Source organism: Lycorma delicatula, chromosome 6 (genome assembly GCF_047948215.1).
Source record: "Lycorma delicatula isolate Av1 chromosome 6, ASM4794821v1, whole genome shotgun sequence".
Classification (NCBI taxonomy): Eukaryota; Metazoa; Arthropoda; class Insecta; order Hemiptera; family Fulgoridae; genus Lycorma; species Lycorma delicatula.
The window spans coordinates 130,530,136-130,554,705 of NC_134460.1; the positions used below are offsets into that span (position 1 = coordinate 130,530,136).

A 24,570-nucleotide genomic window follows, 5' to 3' on the forward strand; every position below is an offset into this window, starting at 1 on the left:
AAAAACCATAACCCCAAGTTCATTCACTTAGGGTAACTTGAAGCATCTACTCAAAATTACTGAAAGATGTTGATTTTTTTATTTATAGCAACTAATAAAACAGCGCTAGATCACCAGAATCTATTTCAGATTATAAAATACTTTTAAATAAAAATCATTTTTCCAAATCATCAGAAGCTTTATTTTGGAGTGGGCATTACTGCGCTAGAGGAACATTTTCAAGCAGCTGCGGCAATTCTTCTTCAAGAAAGTGCATGTAGGCCTCAGCATTTAAGCGGCCAGGTAAACGAACGGTCCAAATAACCGATTGTGAAGAAGCCCGCACAATTGATTCTAAATCGGTGCTGAAAATTACCTTCCACCTTTTCATGAGGATTTACTTCTGCCCGTGTATGCTCAGTGCGTATTTTTTGACACCATCTCGAGTGAAATTTACCTCGTCGGGGTAAACAATACATACTTCTTGTACAGTTATCGATTTGTATTCCACAAATTGCAGAACGTCTAACGAAGCAGACCCATCTCCTGGGTGTAGATGTTTTTTTGTTTTTTTTTAGGGCGAAAAACGGTTGGACGTTATCATCGCCCGGAAAATAAATAAATAAAAGTAATTAAAGTTGTTACATAAAATTAAAACTTACAACTACTATCACAGGAAACAAAATCCGGAATGGGTGTAAAAGGCCCATTCACGGATAACAAAAACACTAACATGTAACTTAAAACTACGTTAAAAACTATCATATTAAAAATAAATAAAACTTATTTAAAACTATTATGTTTAAAGTCTTACAACTAATATCACAGACGAATTTAAAAAACATAAAAAAAAAAAAAAATATGAATATAAATATATATATATAAAAAAAAAAATTCCGATAGGGAGTGTAAAAGGCTCGCTACTCGGATAACAAAAACAATACATGGTGTAGATGTTGAACTGGCTGTTTCTGAAAAGGATGCGCTTAGAAAGACGTCATGTACCGATGCCTGAACTGCATTGATAATTTCATCAACAGCATCGTGGTGTAACACAGATCGTTCGTAGCTGGTACGAACCTGAATACTACGCAGTGAACTTGTTTCCCGAAGATTGCGAAAGGTCGCGCTAATTGTTTTGGGATTTGGAATCCTGCGATTCGGAAAACTGCAGCAGCTGTTGCATTAACATTACACACACCTAATATTCATATATGGTATGAATATCATATCAGCGTATTCCTCTGTTGTAAATAAGTAAGGCATTACTTCAATAGCAAACCGATCACATTCAAACTAATAATCACAGAAAACCTTCTCTAACGACGGCACAGTTCACAGTAGTAGTGGAAAAATGCCGGTTCTGGAACAACATTGACCTTTGACATTTTTTCCTGTTTCCCTTTCCCCTATTTTCCTTTTTACCATATTCCCTTTCCCCATTTTTCTCCCCTTTCTTTTTCCTTTATTTCCCTTCCCCCTTTTCACCTTTCCATTTCCTTTTTTTCTTTTTTGAATTTTCCCCTTCTTCCAGTTTTCGATCTTTCTCTTTCACCCTTTTTCCCCGCGCGTAAATCGGTCCAGTAGTTTAAGTCTATAGTGGACACACATATCGGAAACACTGAAATGAAATTGTAAATTATTTAGTATAGGATATGTTGCTTTTACGTCCAACAGATAATGCTGTTTTTCAAAAAAAGCATATTTTTACCTGTCACAGGTGTGACATCTTATCTATATAAATACACGCGCGTATTCGAATGCAACGTTGTGTCAAAATTTCAAAGCAATCGATGAAGAACTTTCGGAGATTTAAAATTTTGAACAAATGAACATTTACATTTTTATTTGTATAGATTTCTGCCTTGTTTCCCGAAGTGAAATTGTGTAATTTTGTTTTTACATCACCAAAAAATAATCTGGTTTTTGTTGACAAATGTACTTTTCTGACAAATGTGTACATTACTAAATGTAACACATATTAGGATTAGGAAGTTGAACTAATACCATAAGAAGTCACAAATTCTGCTACTAAATTCATGTCGTAAAAATTTCAGTACCACCTCATTTCACCGGGGTAGCTGAAATCTTTCACTAGATGCAATTCGCAATCGAAGCATTTTAGGACATATTATATGAATTTTTTCCATTATTTTAACGAGTAGAATAGCATAAAATTTTGGGAGAACTTCGTAAAACATTCTGTATATAAATTATCTATGATCAGGCATCAGTTTGTAGTTGCTTATAATAAAAAAGAATCTGAAATGGACACCACATGACTTCCATGTACGCCTATTAAATTACAGACACATTTTTTTCTGCACTTCATTTAAATTTATTTCATTTGAAAGTGAGATAAGATCCTCCAATTCTTTAATAAAGTAGACAGTTACACAATTGCTAAAATATTCGTTTTAACATCAAATATTTATACAATTATTAATTCAAAAATCTTACCTGAAATATTAGGATAGAGTAAACGTTTCTTTATTACTCATTAAATAAATGTAAGTACAAGGAATATTTAAATAAATGGGCGTATAAGGGAGGCTAATGTTTAAAAAAAATTGTTTTTCGTATACAAATTATTTCTAATTCTGAAAAAAAATAACTACAGTGACCTTTTTCTATAAAAGTTTAAATCAGTATAAGGCACCTAAGATCCATATTACTGTAGCTAACAAGAGGAAGGCACGGGCTTCAGGACACCGATTTGAACCGTATTGCGTGAGTGAACAGTACATCATTTATTTACGCGTCTTCATCACAAAATACTGAGAAGCCATAATTAATTATACTCAAGAAAAATGGCCCAAGCATTTTAATAATTGTGTTTCACATCGCTCTAGTAGATATTGTGGGAACGTAACGTGTCGGATCCGTAACCATGCACACATCTGTTCGAATCCAACTCCATGTACACATAAAGTTAACTATAAATATTTTAATTTATAATTATTAACCTCAGATTGTAAAAATTTTCGAATTAAAATGAAAAGCAAATAAAATTTTATTTCACCAATAACTTTTGATTTTTTCCATTTTTTTTGTACTGTTATTATTAAATTATTTATTAATTTTTTTTTACAATTTTGTACTGTTATTATTAAATTATTTATTATTTTTTTTTTACAATTAGAGGTTAATAGTTTTTAATAAATCAATATATTTAAATTAAAAAAAGAAGTTAAAAAATATATCTATATGATGTCGGATTTGAACCGTTGTGTCTTCGCCTTGCAAAATCCAAATATCTCATTAGTTAAAGTTTTATTTGGCTATAACTCTGGAACCGATGAAAATAAATACCACTTATTACATAAATACATATTTTAACAAAACCAGTAAAACGAACCTGAGTAGTGGATTCCTTCAAATTATGAAGAAAGTATGAGAATATAATATAAGGAATCCAGAAGGGATCCTTTCCTTTAGCTAACAGGTTCATTTACCGATCGTTCTTTGTAATATTGTCACAGGCACACCTCAAACAGCTGTTGCTCAATGAGAAAGGTAACCGGACCAGAGTAAGAATTTGTGGGAAAATGTAAGGGCGCGGACGATAATTCTCACGTTTCAACAGTTAGGATGTAGCTGGTTCTGCAGGTCAGAGTATATAAGTCTGCTTGGGAAAGGGATAAAGTCAGTACGAAGTGGATAAAGCGAGATCTGTTCGACGTGATCGTAAGGTAGCGTTATCAGCCAACTTGTAAAGTGACATCACAACCATTCCACTGTGGACAGTGGGTGAATGCAGGAAGTTGTTCGGCGAGTTATTTGTAGCGAATTGTTAAATTACAGTATTAAATTCATTCATAAATTGTTAGGATAGTTCTATTGTAAACAAGAACGGCATTTTCAGTGAATGGAATTGTGCGAACTTATAATTGTAAGTGACTTGTCTTATCTTATTATTAATACAATACTAGTCGTTAAATGTATTAATATTAGCGGTCATTGTAATATCTTTAGTCAATGGGATTGTATTCTGATTTTTATGATCTAACTACTTTTAAATAAATCCTTTTGTTATTGGATATTCTATTTTGTATGTATTTTATTGATCATTATTAATACTGAAGTTTATTATAATTGATTGGCCTTATTTTCTATGTTCTTAAATTAGTAAATAGTAGTTATTTAAACATTTTTAATTGTTAGTCTCTCAATATCCTGGTCGAGCCGCGAACACGTGAGATTTATATAGCATGAAATGTGCGTACGTCGGCTTACTAAAGAATATATGAATTTTTAAGAATAAAAAAAAAACTGTTCAAATTGGGTAATATCTAACACCAGGTCTTAAGGATTGGTTGTGGCGTCAAAAATAAAGATCATTGACATCCATGATCATCAGACATTCATTTACAATCCTGAGCTCCAAAGCATTCAGCTATATTCAGTTCAGGACATTCATCTATCCAGGCAATTTATATAGAAGCCAAACTCACCGTTCTATAATGGCTCCTCCAACTTATTTCAAATGAATAACATTAAAAAAATTAATCGCCATTCCATAACAGGCCCTTTTTTTAATTAACCACACCATTCTCTTTGCTATAAGCAAATGATTATTCTGATTCAATTTAATTTCTTAACAAATTCTGATGCAAATGTTTGTCAACTGAAAGGTTGCTCAAAGAATAGTAATTTTATTTAGTCCAGATTCTTATTATTTTGATAATTTAGTTCTTAACTGACCACAATAAATAATTCATCACTTGTTGCAACAAGCAGTGTAAGATCTATTTAGTCTCAGTTTCAGAAGTAATTATTAAATGCCATTCATAAATGCTCGCTGTAAATTGAAGAGCTAGGATTTTCATTTTCTTAAATGTCTGAATTTTTCGAGATAAAACAACTTTTTAATAAAAATCTATCTCTAGCTTACAATAAAAAAAAAATCTTACTAACATAAAAATAATAATAAATAAATAATAATAATAAAAATAGCTTACCAACATAAAAAATATATGTAACTTTTTATAATAAAAAATATAAGAGATAATAACAGAATAAATAAATTAATTAATAAAAAAATAAATCCAATGTATTTATACCAAAACAGATTTTTAAAAAAATTTAAAAAATGTATGACCAAGAATATTGAAGGATGACATGAAGACTTCATGAAAACGGTAATGATACCAAAAAATTACGAGAATTTTATAGTCCATACTGCAAAAATATTGTCAACAGTCCTATACTAAATATGCTGAATAGTTCTACACTAAATATGCTAAAAAAAGTGTGATTTTGTGGACTGATTATCATGCTTTTAAAATAACACGGAAGGACTTTAAGCCTGCTCAATCATAGTTCTAAAATTAATAAAGCCAACAGTCTGATAACTAATGAGTTTAGTCAATTTCTGTAAATTCCATAACACTAAAATTACTGACATAATTTTTCAGTACTGTCTCTGGAATCAGTATTCCAGGCATCCCTCGCTGAATTCTATCTTGTCATTTTCATCATCATTTTTCAACTTTTCATAATTCATCGGCCACTATGCGATAAGCTTTCTTCCGTATTTCATATGTGATTGTCAAATATCACATTCAATATTAACATTTATGAAGGAAAAAAGTAAAAAACATTACAGAATAGAAACACTATACAAATGAATTCAGATATGATGCACACCCAACCTTTATTACTAATTTATTCTGTTTTATAAAAAACTAAACAGTAATTGATTCATGTACTTGATTCTTATATTCTATTATCTGAGTTTAAATACAGCGATATTAGCAATTTAATTAGAATAGTTCCCATAACAGCATCAAAGTTTCTAACTTTAGAAATTTAATTTGCAATTCAGTACAGATTATGAATAAATGCCCGAATTCCTAATCTTCATCACTTCCAAGGTAATTAATGTACACACTTCAAAGCATATAGAACTCTTATCAGAACTATCATACTTATCCAAAAAAACACTCATTCACCCACCCCTCAACAGCACATAATTACATTCTAGCTCAATGAGTCAAATATATACAAGTAATAAATACAAAATCCAAGAGTATAAAAATTAAACTGTATTCACTGAAGAAAAAAAAAATAATACACTGAACACACTTGATATATATTTATCACAGAAACAAAAAACACATAAAAATGGTATTATTTCAGTGATCAAAAAATATTTCAAAAAGAACATACTTTGATTCTACAGGATCACGCACGCACGCACACTTTATATATACACACACACACACATCAAACAATAAATCTCAAACAATCTCACTGAATTTTTATCAAATTTAATCACAAAGTTTGTTAGAACGTCGACGGTAAGAGTCCACGAGAACTGGACGGAAGGCAAAGTCAACAAACTATGTTTACAGTTCTAAACATGACCTAACCTAAAAGTGAATGAAAATGAGAAAAAAAATTTTTAAATAAGCACGAAAACATTATATTTCAATTCAGTTATATTTTTAATAGAGAATACTTTCAAAAAAACCTCGAATTTTGTTAGAGGTTTTTTTTTTTTTCAATTTGATGAACTGCGGGACTCGAATATGTCTTTTTTTCATTTCTTAAGGTGACTTACGAATTGCACTGCTAGATAGCAATACTTGATAATACTAGGTAGGGTACAAAAACTTGATAATGTATTATGGTACACATATATTGTTTATTACATGTATTTTTTTTTTTAACAAAATTCAAAATTAATAACAGATTTTGATAATAGAAATGTAGTGTCTTACCTTTTCTGATATCAGATTTACTCAAAACGCAGTTATTTATACCTCAGTAAAGATCTTATGAAATCAGAATTTGAAAGACTTATTTGTAATTAGAATAATAAAATTTATTTAATTTGTTTTTAAGTTTAAGTATATGTTATTATCCTGATCAATGAATTAAAAATTTAATACAGATAGGAAAAATAGTTTTTTCTATCAGTGAATTAGGCAAGTATTAAAAAAATCATTTAAATCAATCATGGACAAAATACCGTACCTTACTCTTGTATGACGCACGCCCAAAAAATGATGTAGGTTTTTAGGAAAAAGATTAACACATAAAATTTTCAACTCATTTTTATTTACTTTTTGTACAATAAAAATAAAATACTACCATATGTACTTTAAAATTAAATTGTCACTAAATACTAAATTATATAGAAAAATTATGATAAACTAATAATAAACATGATAAAAAAAATTCATAAATATATGTAGGCTAGCAGGAAAGTCTGAAACAAAAAACCTTACATACAGCCCAATTAGCAACATCGTATCATTTTAAAAAACAAGCAAGTTAAAACACTAATATGGTAAATCTGAAGAAGGATTCTTACCTATTTTTTTAATCTTCATCACTGTTTGAATCTCCAACTTCAGATGGGACATGCGTGATTGTCTTCGTCGCCCCTTACGGTAGTCTACACTTACATCTAAGCTAATAGAAATGTAGTATTTCTTGAAGCTCTTCAAAACCATATCATTTTAAGTAAGATTCCATGTAGCCAAGATCCACTAGCATATTAATGTCAAACTCTGGTTTTTCAGTCTTCCTGTAGGAGTTGTTTCATGGAATGTAGTCTTCATCCACTTTGAATAAAAATGTTTCAAACTGACTTTGAAAAGCCGATTAATACAAACATCAAGTGGCTGAAGTAATGATGTCATTCCAGTAGAATATAAATTTGCACTGTTTTACTTTCTTCGAGCCTTTTTCTCATATTGTCTGTTACATATCCACGGAAACTGACCATCACTAACATGCTTTACAGTTTTAACCCAAGAATGCACACCCAAGTGTTGTAGTACCCCAGCAGTGTTTTGAATTACCTCCAGGAGAGCAGTATGCGCTCTGGTCCCATGATGCTTTGTGTATTCTCAGTTAATGAGGCCATGCTACATGTGCTTTTCTAATTTTAGAATTATTTCTGAGATTATTGTGGATTTTTGTGATTTGGTGTGCTGTAGAACCCTGCTTTAGTGAGTGTTGGCTAGTGTAATTTAGACAATGAAGAGTTCTAGCAAAGAAAATATTAGTGAATGTAAAGATGTCACTGAAGAAGATGAGATTATCGATGAAACTGCTTATTCAGATTTAAGTGAAGATGAAACTGGTAGTGATGAGGATGTTAGAGGAATAAATATCCAGAGAAAAAACATTCATAGATGGAGTAATGATTCACAAACTTGGGGTCGCTCTGCAAGTAGAAATATTGTGGTGCAAATATCATGAAACAAAGGCAAGACTAGAAATACTGTCACTGAACTTGATACTTGGAAGGTGTTATTTTCAAAAGAAATGATAGATATGATAGTAAATTTTACAAATATTGAAATAAGTACTCAAAAAAAACAGATTATACATCTGATTCATGCAATTTAGATAACACCAATACTGATGAAATTCATGCCTTTTCGGTTTATTGTACAGTATACTGCAGGCATTTTGAAAGCAGGATATTTGAGTACATAAGAAATATGGAGTTCTGCATATGGCATTCCCTGTAATAAGCTTATCATGTCACAAAATAGATTCAAATTCTTACAAAATTGTTATGATTTGATGATCAATTGGCACAAGATGACAATGATAAATTTGCACCAATTCGAACTCTTTGGTACTCTTAATATTTGTATAGTGAACTGTAAAGAAAGCTACACTCCTCATTCATATTGCACAGAAGATGAACAGCTGCTTGGGTTCCAGGATAGATGCCCCTTTAGAGTATGAATACCTTCAAAGCCAGATAAATATGGCATAAAAATAGTTGTCTTTGTGATACTAGAACATACTACATGGTAAATGCAATACCCTACATTGGTAAAGAGGATTACCACAGTCAGCCTGAGGTACAGAATTTTGTGACAAATATAACAGAATCAATACATAATACTGGATGTAATATTACGGTAGTTAATTGGTCTAACTCTATTCCTCTTCATGATACAATGCTACAATATAAGCTGATAGTTGTTGGAAATTTACAGAAAAATAAGAAAGAAATTCCCCCTTCAGAAAGCTGAGATACTCTCATCAAAATTTTGCTTTGATCGTGAAAAAACACTTGTAAGTTTCTGCATGAAGAAAAACAAAACTGTTTTAATAATAAGGCTGTAAATCAGACAACAGAAAAGCCAGAGATAATTCATTTTTACAATGAAACAAAAGGAGGAGTTAACAAATTCAACCAGCTCAACCATTCATTCAGTGCTTCAAGGAAAAAAAAATGAAGATGGCCTCTTCATTATTTAATATGTTATGTGAGAACAGAGAGGTGTTAATGCACTTGTGTTATTTAAGAACAAATACAACAGTGATCTTGTAAAACGAAAGAATTTCTCAAAATTCTTGGCTTACAACTTGCTACAGGGAAGGCATACGAAAAGTTCTTAGTGTTCGACCACAACCACAGCGTGATCCAAAGGAGGGACTTCCAAAACAAGCAAGATGTGCTGAACGCCTAAGAAACAGGGATAGCGACTAAGATCTTCTGCACCAAGTGTAAGAAACCTCCTTCTTGTGTTCAAAACACAAGGAGGTTTGCGAAGCAAAACATGAACAATATGTAATCATACACCTTTTACTACATTTGGAGACATTTGATATTTTTTATAAAAAATATATCACTTATTTACCTTGGGGTGCTGTAGTACCCCATGTGTACTTTAATGGACAGTAGTTTTGTGTATGTATTTGAGGGTTAAAAGAGCACCAGGTCGCTGCCTCCACTCACATTTTACCCACTCTGGAATCCATTATCCATCCATTCTTTTTTTTGCCAGTTAACAATGACACCAGCGGGTAATTTTTCACCCTTTGAAGTATTTTCTTTTAATAAATGTTGCAAGTTTTTTGCCATCTGCAAGAATTGTCAACATGACTGTAGATAGCAATTTTTTTCATAACCACAAGTATACAAATGAAATTTTATCACAGAGAGCATTTAATTGTTATAAGTTTTCTCCCATCTGCCACTACTGCCAACCTGATTGCACATCACTGTTTTTCATAACCACAAATACCCATGCAAAATTTATCAGACAGCATTAATTGTTGAATCTCCTGACAAAGTAAACTGGTGTTTAATCAGCATTTTTATCTACTCCATTAAAAAGTTATTTTCTTGTAACTGAATTACACGTCTCTGAAAAGCCAATAATTTTTATAAAATTATTGACCTTCTAATTATATATATATATATATATATATATATGAGACCTTCTTATTGGCCATCTTATATAGATGTATGTTTTCTTATTGATAGTTCATATCCATAAAAAAAAACAATTTAACCATCCTCGAATTGTCCAAAATTCAGTACTGAACTTCGCAAACTGTGGAACTTTTAACTGTGCCATCTCTGTTGAAACAGAGATTTGCTGTTTCAACAGAATCCTTGTTCACAATTTCTTGAATGTAAGAAAACAACGCTCTTCTACTTGAGGAAACTTCTGAATTCTGCCGCAAAATGCTCTTCTATTTGTACTACCATCCATAAGCTATTTTTTTTCTTTTTCTAATCTCTTATATACAATTACGGATTTCCTCAGCTAAGCAAATTACTTATTTTTTGTCGACTGTAAATGAACAGAAAGGTGTTTTACAGAACTCATTTTTACTAACTGGTTTAAAGTAAAATGTGGAAAAACTTAGTATAAGTAAAAACTAAACACACATCTGTCTTCATTTGACTAAAACAAAATGAATACTGTTATGTGTTTAGCTGAGACGACATATATCCTGTACAAAAATAGAGCAACATGAATAATAATAAATATTATAATAAGCAGAAATGCAGAGGTAAACAAAAAAATGCTTATGAAAAAGTTTATAAACAGACAATTATGATATGCCTACCTAACAGATGTGACTCAACATTAAGGTACTGACGTGAAATCAAAAGTAATTAGAATACACACCACGATTTTTTTACATTATATTAATATATTATACCACAATATGTACTACAATGGTAAATACAGATATTGGACCCTCCCTCATTTGGAAATCCCCACATATCATGCATACTCATAAATTTTATGTTGATTTTTAAGAAAACAAGGTTCACATCGTAGCAAGTAAATATGTTAATTTAATATTGTAATGTTAATATTGTTAAAAATTATAAACCAATCTCACTTTCAAAATGAAATGATTCCAGAGGGCCTTTCAGCTGATTATACAGATCTTCTTCACAGGAGTTACTGGATCAAAGTATCTTTAATAGCTGCTACCTTAAAAAGATTAAGAAACCCACATAATTGAATAATATTCATAAATATAATCAATAGATATCTTATGTTTTGTATGTATCTTGTAATATTTGTAAACAAATCTTTCATTTAGACTATGATCAATTATAATGCAAATAAAATACAATAAATTAATAATTCTATTCTAATTTATGTTGTGTCTGTTCGACTAATATTGTTTTACTGAGATAGTTGTCAAATTTTGTTATTTCATATTGCTCAAGTGGCAACGCGCTACTAATCACATGAATAAAATTGGCATGCTGTACTTAAATTTTTCATTTGATTGTCTGCCTACGAGATTATTTACAAAAAATGATTTAGTTGTACGTAGTATCTGTATGTTTTATTTGAATCTAAGGATGTAATTTGTATCCAGTCTGTTTTAGTATTTATTGCAACTACTATAATTTAGTAATGGTTTATATACTTCTGAGTTACTGTTTGTCAGCATGTGTTTTAATAGTTTGTTATATGATCTTGTGAACAATAGAGTCCTATGATAAGACTCCTGAATGGTTTACATAACCATTCAATAAGAAGGGTCATATTAATTTTCTAAAAGTGAATGAATGCTTTTTCATTTCAGTGTTGCTTCAACCATTTCACTTCCATTGTACTTTACTCCCTGATTCAGATTTTTAACAAATATTTCTGGGATTTAATATTTTAAAATATCAATTTTCTATTATTTCTTAATCTGTTCGCAGTACCTTTTTCTACAATATTTATCTCTATATATTAGTAAAAGATTTCTGTGACATATATTTAAATTGTACTGTGTTACGCATACACCTTTATTATCAAAATTAATTTTTAAATTGAATAAATTACAAGAAAAAATTAGAATAAATAATGTCTTCATAGGAAAACAAATTTTGCACAATCGGTATTAACACCATCGCAGCTAAAGCTTTATTTAAAATTGAGTATTAATTTTATTGAGTCTCTTTATTAATTTTAAGAAATGGTTATTTATATTTATTTATTTTATAAATATAATTTAACCAAACTTAACCTACGCTCACTAACCTTGACTAATTAACACAGTAATTTTTGAGTATTTATTTAATAAATTCAGTAATTGTTATTTAAATAATAAATAATTGCAATAATTACTGAATTTATTAAATAAATACTCAAAAAATTATGGTGTTAATTAGTCAAGGTTAGCAAGCGAAGCGAGCGTAGATTAAGTTTGGTTAAATTGTATTTATAAAATATATAAAAATTAAAATTAATAAAGAGACTGTTTTGAATCTATGTTAAACTCTATATCGGCCCATTTTCCACCGAAATCCGATTGACTACTTTGTTTTTAAATAAAGATGTAGCTGCGGTGGTGTTAATACGTAAGTACCCAAGTTTTTAATCATACAGTAACAAAAAAGAACAGTAAAAAAAGAAAAATTAAATTTAAAACTAAGCTAATCCGATATGAAAAAAGTAATAGACACAATGCCTATTTTCAGATTCATTCTTCTGCTTTATTGGAACTGTCTATTGACAGGTATTAAGAAACAGCATTCTCTATGACAGGCTTTCCTAGGTTTTTTCTTTTAAATTATAGTATCCTTATCACAATTTCAAAGCATCCAAGATTCCCATCATCTTTCTCTTCCCATCAAAGCTGCAATTTTTCCTTTAATTATTACCTTTTGAATTCAGTCATGTCTTAGAATGTCACCTATCCAATTAGCTTTTCTTCTTTGTCTTAATCAAACACCTACTCTCATTTATATTTGTCAAGACCTGATCATCAGTTACTCTCTCTCGGCAGTTGACACCTCCATAACCACATTTCAAAACTTTCCAGATATTGAGTTTCGCTTTTCTTTACTATCTATGTTTCTGAACCATATAGTACCACACATCTTGCAAATTTCTCGACCAGTAGGTATACTTTTTGTTGTAATCAGATTTCTAACCTTACTGAACGCCATTTTTCCATTTACAATCCAGCTTCTAATTTCCTCAGCACAACTTCCATCAATCTTTATTGTACTTCTAAGGTATTTAAAATTACCAACCTGTTTTAACTGTTCTCCTCAATAGTAATCTTTCTTGCACTGTACTCCCTCGACATACTCATTACTTTGGATTGATCAGAGTTTATTCTCATTATGTACTTTATTCCTATGGAAAATTATTTGTATTATTTACTTACAGTAAATAATACAAAACAAGGACAGCTATTTGCAAAAAGTAAAAGTACCATACTGATTCTACAGAATAGAATAATTCATAAAACAAACATAAACAGAATGTCCTGGGAGGATTTTGCTTAACTTCATAAGTGTACTTCTCTTATTAAAATAATGAAAAAAGTTCAAATAAACATGGGTCCAAAAACATTTCATTAGCGAGTTACGGCTAGTGAAAGATTTTGCCTCGATTTTTGGTCCTCCACTGAAATGAAGCCTTACTGAAATTCTGGGAAGGTAAATTGAATAGTTTCTTATGGTTTTTGATCTGAAAAAGTTTTAAAAATGGGTCGCAAAACTGTATCACCATTATTTTCAATGAAGCAGAGTATAATAAACAAAAAAAATTGAGTTGAAAACACAGTTTTTTAGCTTTGGCATAAAATTACTTTGTTAAATATTGTCAATAAACAGAAAATTTAATTCAAAGAAAATTGATATAAATTAAATCAATAAAAAAAAAGAAACAATAATAGTGTAAGAAAATAATGTAATCACTCTAGATAACAACAGTGTGATCGGAGAGACCTAACTCATTCAGCATGTTTTGAGGATTTAATAGAGCCCAGTGAACAAGTTTATAAGAAATTTTGTGTTATAAAGTATTTTCAAATAGCATTATTAAACTGCAATATATACTAAAATAAATGAATTTTAAACTCTAGAAACCATGATCTTCTCTATTGAAGTTCGTAAAATTTCTACAAATCACGCATTTTTTTATAATATAAAAAGACAATGATCAAATAGGAAATTACACATTTTTTTTTGGGGGGGAAAAGCAATACTCTGTAAACATCTTTTTGTACTTATTGGTTATCTGCCTGCCATGTAGTTAGTTAATTAGTTCTTAAAAGGTGCCACTGAAACACTATACTGAAATAAGAAAATAAATGAATAGAATTATAAATATAATCTAACCAAACTTAACCTACACTCTCTAACTTTGACTAGCAAGCGAAGGTAGCTAGCGACCTTCACTTGCTTGACTAACAAGCAAAGGGTAGGAAGCGAAGAGAGGATACGTTAAGTTTGGTTAGATTATATTTATAATTTTATTTATTTATTTTCTTATTTCAATATAGTGTTTCAGTGGCACCAACTAAGAACTAACTACAGTTTAAACCTCTTGTAATGAAAAAATATGTGGTGGGCAGAAACCAATAAGTACCCATTATTTTACATAATAATTATAATTTCCATTCAAACTGCACACCATAACTTAAGCAACCAGTTATCAACTGCTGGGAATGCAGAGAACACATTATGGGCCTTGAACTTCTAATCACTTGACAACCATCTGTCAGTAGCATTTCTGAATATCAATTGTTCTCCTCTTACAAACCATCAATAATAACACAAATTTAAATAAATTCAAGGTAAGCAACTCAGAATCACCAAATGCTTTTCGTTCTGTATAGTGTAATGTGAAGTTATGTATAAGTATGTCAGTTGTGGATTTCCATAAATCTTAAAACTGCCTATATTATTTATTTTGATTATGATGGACTGGAAGAACAATTTCAAAACAATTTGAAAGCAACTGATTTACATATACATATATAAAATATTATTAACTATTATATTAATTAATCTTGTATAATCATCCTTCTCAAATGGTAATTTTAGTTTGTCATCACAAACCTTACATTTTAACTGGATTTCTTTTAGTTGTGGATTATATTAAACAAGTAATTAATCTATTTATTGATACAGAAGACAAAAAATTATATTAATAAAAGAACTGACTCACAGTGAGATGTAATGAGGAAGGAACAATATAACTGTAAACTGCAAATGCAGCATGTAAGTAAATATGAGAAAATTGGGACACAAGAAGTCAAAATATATTAGTACCACAGAAGCAGATGAAAAACCATTGTAAGGAAAAAGAGAAACAATTAATAAGTGGTATATACATTTAACTGTATAGAGAAAAATTAAGTAATACATAGCAAGAGAAGGAAAAGAAACTGATAATAATTTCAGGGGAGGTTAAACAGCGATGTGGATTTGTATAGCTATGGTACTTAAACAAGAATGAAATGTAGGAGTTGTAGTTATACTATCCAAATGACTAAGTTATTGGGAGAAATAGGTCTCAATAAGCTTTATACACTACTATGTAAATTTTATGTCTGAATAAATACTCTCAATTTTTGAAGAAAGAGTAATTATTACCATACAAGGGTAAGCATTTGACAGAACTATGGCAGTATTATCAGTATAATGTCACATGCCTTGGAAATACTCATTTTACAGAACTGAAAAAGTGATGGAAGGCACATTATTTTTTTAATTGCATTTGGACAGAGTATGCAATCATTTAAGATACTCTGGACCTCAGAATATCTTTCATAATTTTAGAAGGTAAGTTTAAAAAAATTGAAGCCATTTTTAATTTTGGAAAAGGCACCTGATAATGTAGAACAATAAAATTTTGAAAAAATCTTAAGAAAAACAGATCTTAATTGTAGAGAAAGATTATTTAAAATCTGTACAAGAATGGGATGACAACTATAATACAAGATAAAGAAAAACAAACTATCACCTATATTCTCGTTTGCCAACTTGTAGACTAGATCGAAGATGCAATGCAGGTACTGTAGGATAAATCTCAGACTAAAGAGAAAAGTAACTATACAAGGGGTGAAAATAAAGACCTTATGATTCATTGCTCTTTTGGCAGAAACCAAAGTATTGTTAAAAGAGATATTGAACTTACTGCTGGTAAAGAAGTTGTTAGGAAATTAAACAAAATTAATTAAATATGTCAACAAGGATGATGAAGATTTATGTAGATATTAAAAACAATTATACTAGTACTAAGTAATCGAGAATGCAGGAAGTTGGATGATACGTGATTAGCATATATCAAATAAAAATGTAAGAGTGCTAACTAGCCAAACATAAACAACAAAATTACTAGACACCAACCAAAAAGATTTAATAAACAATAGTTTAATAAAATAATGAAATTTCAAAAACTATTTTTTTAAATAAAGAAAAATAAAAAATTGGAAAATTTATTAATTTTCTTTTAAATATATATGTGTAACCAGTAAAGATCTATTAACTGCATTCTCTAATGACGCCTACATTCACGAAATTGAACTTTGCACCCAACACAAAGAGTATTTATAAAACTGACAACAAAAAAAAACATGACAATCGTAAAAATAATAATTTTCTGTTAATAATTTGTCCGTTAATTTAAGTCAGAGAATGTCAAACTATACATTCACTCAATACTGTAAATAAATAGACTTACTATCTTATCTTGAACAGAAACGTACAAAACTACGTAGTAATTATTCACTACTTATTAGAATCTTAGTTTTTGTTTACTAAACGTTACACAATTAATAAAACATCAACACATTCGTAAAGTAACCCATACGGGTTCATAAAGAAATTAAAATACCGTAAATACTAACATTGACTTCAACCCTTTCTTTCCATTAACCACATGACAATATACTACATATCATGATGAAACAAGGTGTAGCATTGCGCACAGTATACGGCGCGCATGCGTATACGATAGTCCCAAAATCTCATTTTCTACCGGGTTATTTGAACAGGGATTTTGGGACAAAAGTTTTTTTTTTTGTGTTCAGTCATTTGACTGGTTTGATGCAGCTCTCCAAGATTCCCTATCTGGTACTAGTCGTTTCATTTCAGTATACCCTCTACATCCTACATCCCTAACAATTTGTTTTACATACTCCAAACGTGGCCTGCCTACACAATTTTTTCCTTCTACCTGTCCTTCCAATATTAAAACGACTATTCCAGGACTTATATGACAGACTTATATGGCCTATAAGTCTGTCTCTTCTTTTAACTATATTTTTCAAAATGCTTCTTTCTTCATCTATTTGCCGCAATACCTCTTCATTTGTCACTTTATCCACCCATCTGATTTTTAACATTCTCCTATAGCACCACATTTCAAAAGCTTCTAATCTTTTCTTCTCAGATACTCCGATTATCCAACCTTCACTTCCATATAAAGCGACGCTCCAAACATATACTTTCAAAAATCTTTTCCTGACATTTAAATTAATTTTTGATGTAAACAAATTATATTTCTTACTGAAGGCTCGTTTCGCTTGTGCTATTCGGCATTTTATATCGCTCCTGCTTCGTCCATCTTTAGTAATTCTACTTCCCAAATAACAAAATTCTTCTACCTCCATAATCTTTTCTCCTCCTATTTTCACATTCAGTGGTCCATCTTTGTTATTTCTACTCCATTTCATTACTTTTGTTTTCTTCTTGTTTATTTTCATGCGATAGTTCTTGCGTAGGACTTCATCAATGCTGTTCATTGTTTCTTCTAAATCCTTTTTACTCTCGGTTAGAATTACTATATCATCAGCAAATCGTAGCATCTTTATCTTTTCACCTTGTACTGTTACTCTGAATCTAAATTGTTCTTTAACATCATTAAGTGCTAGTTCCATGTAAAGATTAAAAAGTAACGGAGATAGGGAACATCCTTGTCGGACTCCCTTTCTTATTACGGCTTCTTTCTTATGCTCTTCAATTGTTACTGTTGCTGTTTGGTTCCTGTACATGTTAGCAATTGTTCTTCTATCTCTGTATTTGAACCCTAATTTTTTTTAAAATGCTGAACATTTTATTCCAGTCTAAGTTATCGAATGCCTTTTCTAGGTCTATAAACGCCAAGTATGTTGGTTTGTTTTTCTTTAATCTTCCTTCTACTATTAATCTGAGGCCTAAAATTGCTTCCCTTGTCCCTATACTTTTCCTGAATCCAAATTGGTTTTCTCCTAACACTTCCTCCACTCTCCTCTCAATTCTTCTGTATAGAATTCTAGTTAAGATTTTTGATGCATGACTAGTTAAACTAATTGTTCTGTATTATTCACATTTATCTGCCCCTGCTTTCTTTGGTACCATTACTATAACACTTTTTTTGAAGTCTGATGGAAATTCCCCTTTTTCATAAATATTACACACCAGTTTGTATAATCTATCAATCGCTTCCTCACCTGCACTGTGCAGTAATTCTACAGGTATTCCGTCTATTCCAGGAGCCTTTCTGCCATTTAAATTTTTTAATGCTCTCTTAAATTCAGATCTCAATATTGTTTCTCCCATTTCATCCTCCTCAACTTCCTCTTCTTCCTCTATAACACCATTTTCTAATTCATTTCCTCCGTATAACTCTTCAATATATTCCGCCAATCTATCGATTTTACCTTCCGTATTATATATTGGTGTATCATCTTTGTTTAACACATTATTAGATTTTAATTTATGTACCCCAAAATTTTCCTTAACTTTCCTGTATGCTCCGTCTATTTTACCAATGTTCATTCTCTTTCCACTTCTGAACACTTTTCTTTAATCCACTCTTCTTTCGCCAGTTTGCACTTCCTGTTTATAGCATTTCTTAATTGCCGATAGTTCCTTTTACTTTCTTCATCACTAGAATTCTTATATTTTCTACGTTCATCCATCAGCTGCAATATATCGTCTGAAACCCAAGGTTTTCTACCAGTTCTCTTTATTCCGCCTAAGTTTGCTTCTGCTGATTTAAGAATTTCCTTTTTAACATTCTCCCATTCTTCTTCTACATTTTCTACCTTATCTTTTTTACTCAGACCTCTTACGATGTCCTCTTCAAAAATTTTCTTTACCTCCTCTTCCTCAAGCTTCTCTAAATTCCACCGATTCATCTGACACCTTTTCTTCAGGTTTTTAAACCCCAATCTACATTTCATTATCACCAAATTATGGTCGCTATCAATGTCTGCTCCAGGGTAAGTTTTGCAGTCAACGAGTTGATTTCTAAATCTTTGCATAACCATGATATAATCTATCTGATACCTTGCAGTATCGCCTGGATTTTTCCAAGTGTATATTCTTCTATTATGATTTTTAAATTGGGTGTTGGCAATTACTAAATTATACTTCGTGCAAAGCTCTATAAGTCGGTCCCCTCTTTCATTCTTTTTGCCCAGCCCGTATTCACCCACTATATTTCCTTCCTTGCCTTTTCCAATGCTTGCATTCCAATCTCCAACTATTATTAAATTTTCATCTCCTTTCACGTGTTTAATTGCTTCATCAATCTCTTCGTATACACGCTCTACCTCATCATCATCATGGGCGCTTGTAGGCATATAGACATTAACAATCGTTGTCGGTTTAGGTTTTGATTTTATCCTTATTACAATGATTCTATCGCTATGCATCTTCTTGTTCATCACGAAACCTACTCCTGCCTGCCCATTATTTGACGCTGAGTTAATTACTCTAAAATCACCTGACCAAAAGTCGCCTTCCTCTTCCCACCGAACCTCACTAATTCCTACTATATCCACATTCATCCTATCCATTTCCCTTTTTAAATTTTCTAGCCTACCAACCTTTTTTAAGCTTCTAACATTCCACGCTCCGACTCGTAGAATGTTATTTTTTAATTTTCTGGTGACCCCTTCCTTAGTAGTCCCCACCCGGAGATCCGAACGGGGGACTATTTTACCTCCGGAATATTTTACCAAGGAAGGCTTTATTGCTTATGTGAAAATGCAGAGAGCCACATTTTCTTGGAAAAAAAAACAGCTGTAGTTTTCCATTGCTTTCAGCTGCGCAGTACTCAGAGGACTGAGTGATGTTGATATGGCCGTTTAAGTCATTGTGACTCACGCCCCTAACAACTACTGAAAGAGCTGCTGTCCTCTTTCAGGAATCATTTCTCAGTCTGGCTCTCAACAGATACCTCTCCGATATGGTTGCACCTTCGGTCCAGCTACTCTGTATCCCTGAGCACTCAAGCCCCCCTCACCAACGTCAAGGTCTCATGATTCATAGAGGAGGTTTTAGTTTGTACAAAAATTTTAAATACATGATAATGATTAAACGAGCTAACAATCGAATATTTATGAATGATTATTCACTTTAAATATGATTTAGTATTATTTGGTACTGATAAAGTTGTAATATTTATTAAAAATAATAAAATTTTTTTTTTTAATAATTCTTAATAAAAATAAATATTTTATACAAGTCTATTGATTCTTAAGAGTATTGAAATTGATTGTTAATTAAGATAAAATTCAAAATAATGAATGAAAACCTAAACAAACAAACAGGGAACACATCTTATGAAGTGCAACTGACGCAAAGTCTTCGTGTAGTGTGTGTGGCTCTATGGTAACGATTCCTTTTGCTATTCGTGGGGTTCGGTATCGAATCACCGATAATTTTTTTTTTTTATGGTCATAAAATATTTTTTATACTAATATTATTTTCCATTTATTACGTGAAACTATTTAATGCTGTTAAAATGGAAAATCAACTAAATGGGAGATAACTTATTTCAAAATTTTATAACTAAAGATCTGATATTATTTATTTTGGTAAATCTTCGGAATTGATGATTTTTTAGCTTAATTAAAAATATTATCACAAAACAATTTTTGAAAGAAATTGCTTTTAATAATCTAATTTACACGGGAAAATGAGATATTACTTATTTTTTTACGGATACCAAAATATGAATATTACTTTATAATACTGAAATAAAAATAAAATAAAAGGTTGTTGTTTAGTGAAAAATAATTTTATATTCAATAAACATATTCTTCAAGAGTCAAATGAAATGCAAGGGATTTTCTAGGTAAACCATTTTAAACCACGTCCAATAAAGAGAACAAATGTTCTGGATTCAGGTTTGATATCTTAATTCGTTTTGTTTTACAACTCTGACTCATTTTTTTACCTGGACAAAGCAGAAAAGAATTTTCTCTCTGAAGACACAATTCTGTTTTAGCTTTTACACTGATAGTTTGTCTCTGAATTTTCTCGATTTTATAACTACTCGCTTTTAAACAGTGTTTTTTTTTTATACAAATTTATTCTGATACAAATGTAAATATGCAGTCGTGTTATTTCCCCAATTGTTTGAGCAGAATTGATTCGTCAGTGAAAAAGAACGTGAAATATTTTCTGTTCCCGGAGAATAAAGCATTACAAAGTGTGTGGCTATAAAATGCGGAAAATCACATGATAATATAAAAATTGAACATGGGTAAGTTCAAAAATGTGTTTATCATCTGAATTTAAATTTTGATGAAATAAATATGATTAAATTTCGAATTCAAATGGCTGTATGGGAAAAATGAAAAGAATATATTACTGGCTAATCGATCAATGGAATGAAATTTTCTCTGAACTTATTGACTTCATCTTCAATTATTATTAAATTTTAAGTTCTAAAATTAATTAATCTAAAAAATTATATGATTTATACAAATTAAATGTTTGCATAGATGAATTGTCCCCTCAGGTTTCAATATAAAGTTAGATTGATTTTTCTAATACATGTTTGGTAAATCCTTTTGTATACACATGTATGTACTGAAATAATAAAGTTATGAAATTTGTGAAATATATATGAAAACTTTTCTATTAATGGGTGTGTGTTATAAAGGGACAAATACGACTCATTTGGCTGTTTATTAGTTGAAACTTTTGCGCATTGAAATTCCGTATGAATTATTAATTTATATAAAATAAACAAAAAACCTACACTCCATATTTATTTGGAAGTGCGTGTACACACACACGTGAGTACGGCACTTCCTATTTATAAATATTAGAATAAAAATTCACATTTCGACGCCAATTTTCATATACGTCAATAAATTTTATTCTTTTATGTTTCAAAAGTTTGTTTATTTTTGATAATTCTGCCTTTAATCATGTTGATGTCTTGCTTCTGTTTGTGCGCCAACCACATAAACGAATTTAAACATCATGGTGGGAAAAGGATATTGTGACGAGCCACTGCGCAACGCTGGGTGTGCGACACCTTGTTACTTTCATTATGCTACATACAACGAAGCTTGACTACTTGAAAGAATGACATAGATGGCTGTTCAGAAATGAGTCATTCAAACATTAATAATACTGATATACTGAACCGTTTTTAAAAATTCACTTCAACGAACTATTTTTAAGTAATATCATTACCTGCGTCTCAGCCAGCTTTCGTTCTTCATTGGCTTCAAGTTATTTTCGTTCTGTATTAAAAGTCTGATCCTCTTAATAATTTTAAGAGTATTTCTTAATAGTAAAATCTCAGTTTTTACATCAATTTCGATACACTTCATTTGAAGGCGAAAGTTACAAAAATGTGACTGAAAAGCCTGAGCTAGCTTTAAATTTAAATCAAGCTACTTCGGTAAGGAGTGCTGAGTTTTTTCATACTGGCAGATGTGGTCTATGTCTAGATTATTTTATAAACCTCTTTATTGTTGACAGTACGTTCAAACAGTGAGTGTGATTTAAGTAATTTTTATTCACTTAGAATGCTTCATGTAAATAAGATGTAGACAAAAACTAAATTTTGATTTTTGTTTTATAAGTATTTCGTTTTACTGGTAAATCTGTTCTTTATATTGTGTGAATCCATTATTTGTATACGTATAATTTTACTTTCCTGGCATGATAGTTCTAGAGCTATGCTACAATAAAGAAAGTAAAGAAATCAGTCAAGAAATGGGTTATGGGTTTGTTTCATTTCCTAACATTTCATGATCCAGCAACCCCAAAAAACATGTTTTGGTGTGTTTGAAGTTTAACCATTTTTGAATGGATAAACTGATTTCATGGATTTTGGCACAGACTCATGTATATGGGGAAATTTGTTGGTATAAATTTCTGGTCAATATCAACACTGGGTGAGGTAGATGGTCTCTTTGGGATCAATTTTCTCAAAATTTTGCCAACATAACACCACTAAGTTCAGTACATGCATACGTGCTTATCTTATCACTTAAAAAAAATCTGCCCCCAAATTCTCTCCCTCCTTCAAAAATAAAAAAAAAAATTTGTACTTATTGCATATTTATCACTATTTTTTTAGAAATATATTCCTAAGTATAGGAAAATGCAAGCGACAAAATAAAATAATAATTTGGGAACAGTATTGAAGGTGGGGAAACTGATCAAAATTTTTAATAATAATATTACAATAAAATTTCATCATAATTCACTCCCACCCCAAAAATATAAATCTTAGGTAACTTTTTTAATGTAGAAAACTTAAAAAAATCTGAGAACTGATTTTAGGGATGGGAGAGTAGAAAAAATTAAAAAATGTCAATTTTATTAAATTTTTTAAACTTGTTGCATGTATCCAATACATAACTTATATAAAAAACCAATACCAGAAAAGCATAACAACTTTCCAGTGTAGTTGTCACCATAAGCAGCAAGTGTTATGAATTTCATTAGATGATTTGTTTGTTTATTAGTGTTCTATTGTAAAATAGACTTCAATGAAATATTCCATTTTATGTAGTTCATCCTGATAATCTTTTAGTGAGATTTGTTTTGAATTATAAACCTCTATGAGTAATTGTAGTGGTACACATGTATTTTGGGTGTTCCAGTTTTATGGATGAAAGGGAACAGTTTCCTATGTTTATAGTAATGATGATGAAGTTTGAAAATGTATTTTTGAAAAACAGGAATTTTTTATGTTAACACAGTGTTGAAGCAAATAATCTCAAAAGCTGGCTTATATAAAAAAGTTTAATTATTAGTTTCTTTTATTTATTTTTTATATATTTTATTACTGATATGTATTATTTATCCAAATACAGTAATGCTGCATTTATTAAGTATATTGCTTATTTAAATATATTATAATAATTAATTATTGACATTCTATAATTATGATTTGCTAATTTTGTTATACTTTACATTGAGAAACTGTACTTAATTTTCCTCTCATTTTTTTCAATTTATAATAGTTATTGTAGTTGAAAGTGTAAGTTTTTATCGTATTTATTTTTACTTCTGGAAGTTAAGATTTGCACCTTTTGTATAATGAAAGTTAAAAAATAAAATTGCTGTATATTTTCTAAATAAAAAATAAACAAAATTTTACATTAAAAAAAAAATAACCTACTTGAGTATGGTTTTAAAGACTGAAGATTGTTGCAAATCAAATGAAAATATTTTGAAGTAACCAAATTAATTTGCATTACTTACCATTATTGACAATTACAGAAAATGTTTATTATGTGCAATGTTACTACTCTGTACAGTGTGATTCTGAAAAGTTCATATTGCAGAGGATAATTAAAACAGTTGTACATAAG

At 30.4% G+C, this 24,570-nt stretch overlaps 1 protein-coding gene across 1 annotated transcript in view; it reads right to left on the bottom strand.

Moving 5' to 3' along the window:
- LOC142326222 (cathepsin Q-like) overlaps nt 1-16,853 on the bottom strand; it is a 37,988-nt gene extending 21,135 nt beyond the window's left edge. Inside the window, exons 1-2 of the mRNA XM_075368516.1 lie at nt 16,692-16,853; nt 11,104-11,198 (exon numbers count right to left, since the gene is read on the bottom strand). The gene's annotated coding sequence lies outside the window, so the exon portion shown is untranslated. The remainder of the gene's footprint in view (nt 1-11,103; nt 11,199-16,691) is intronic.
- Nucleotides 16,854-24,570: the final 7,717 nt, after the last annotated feature.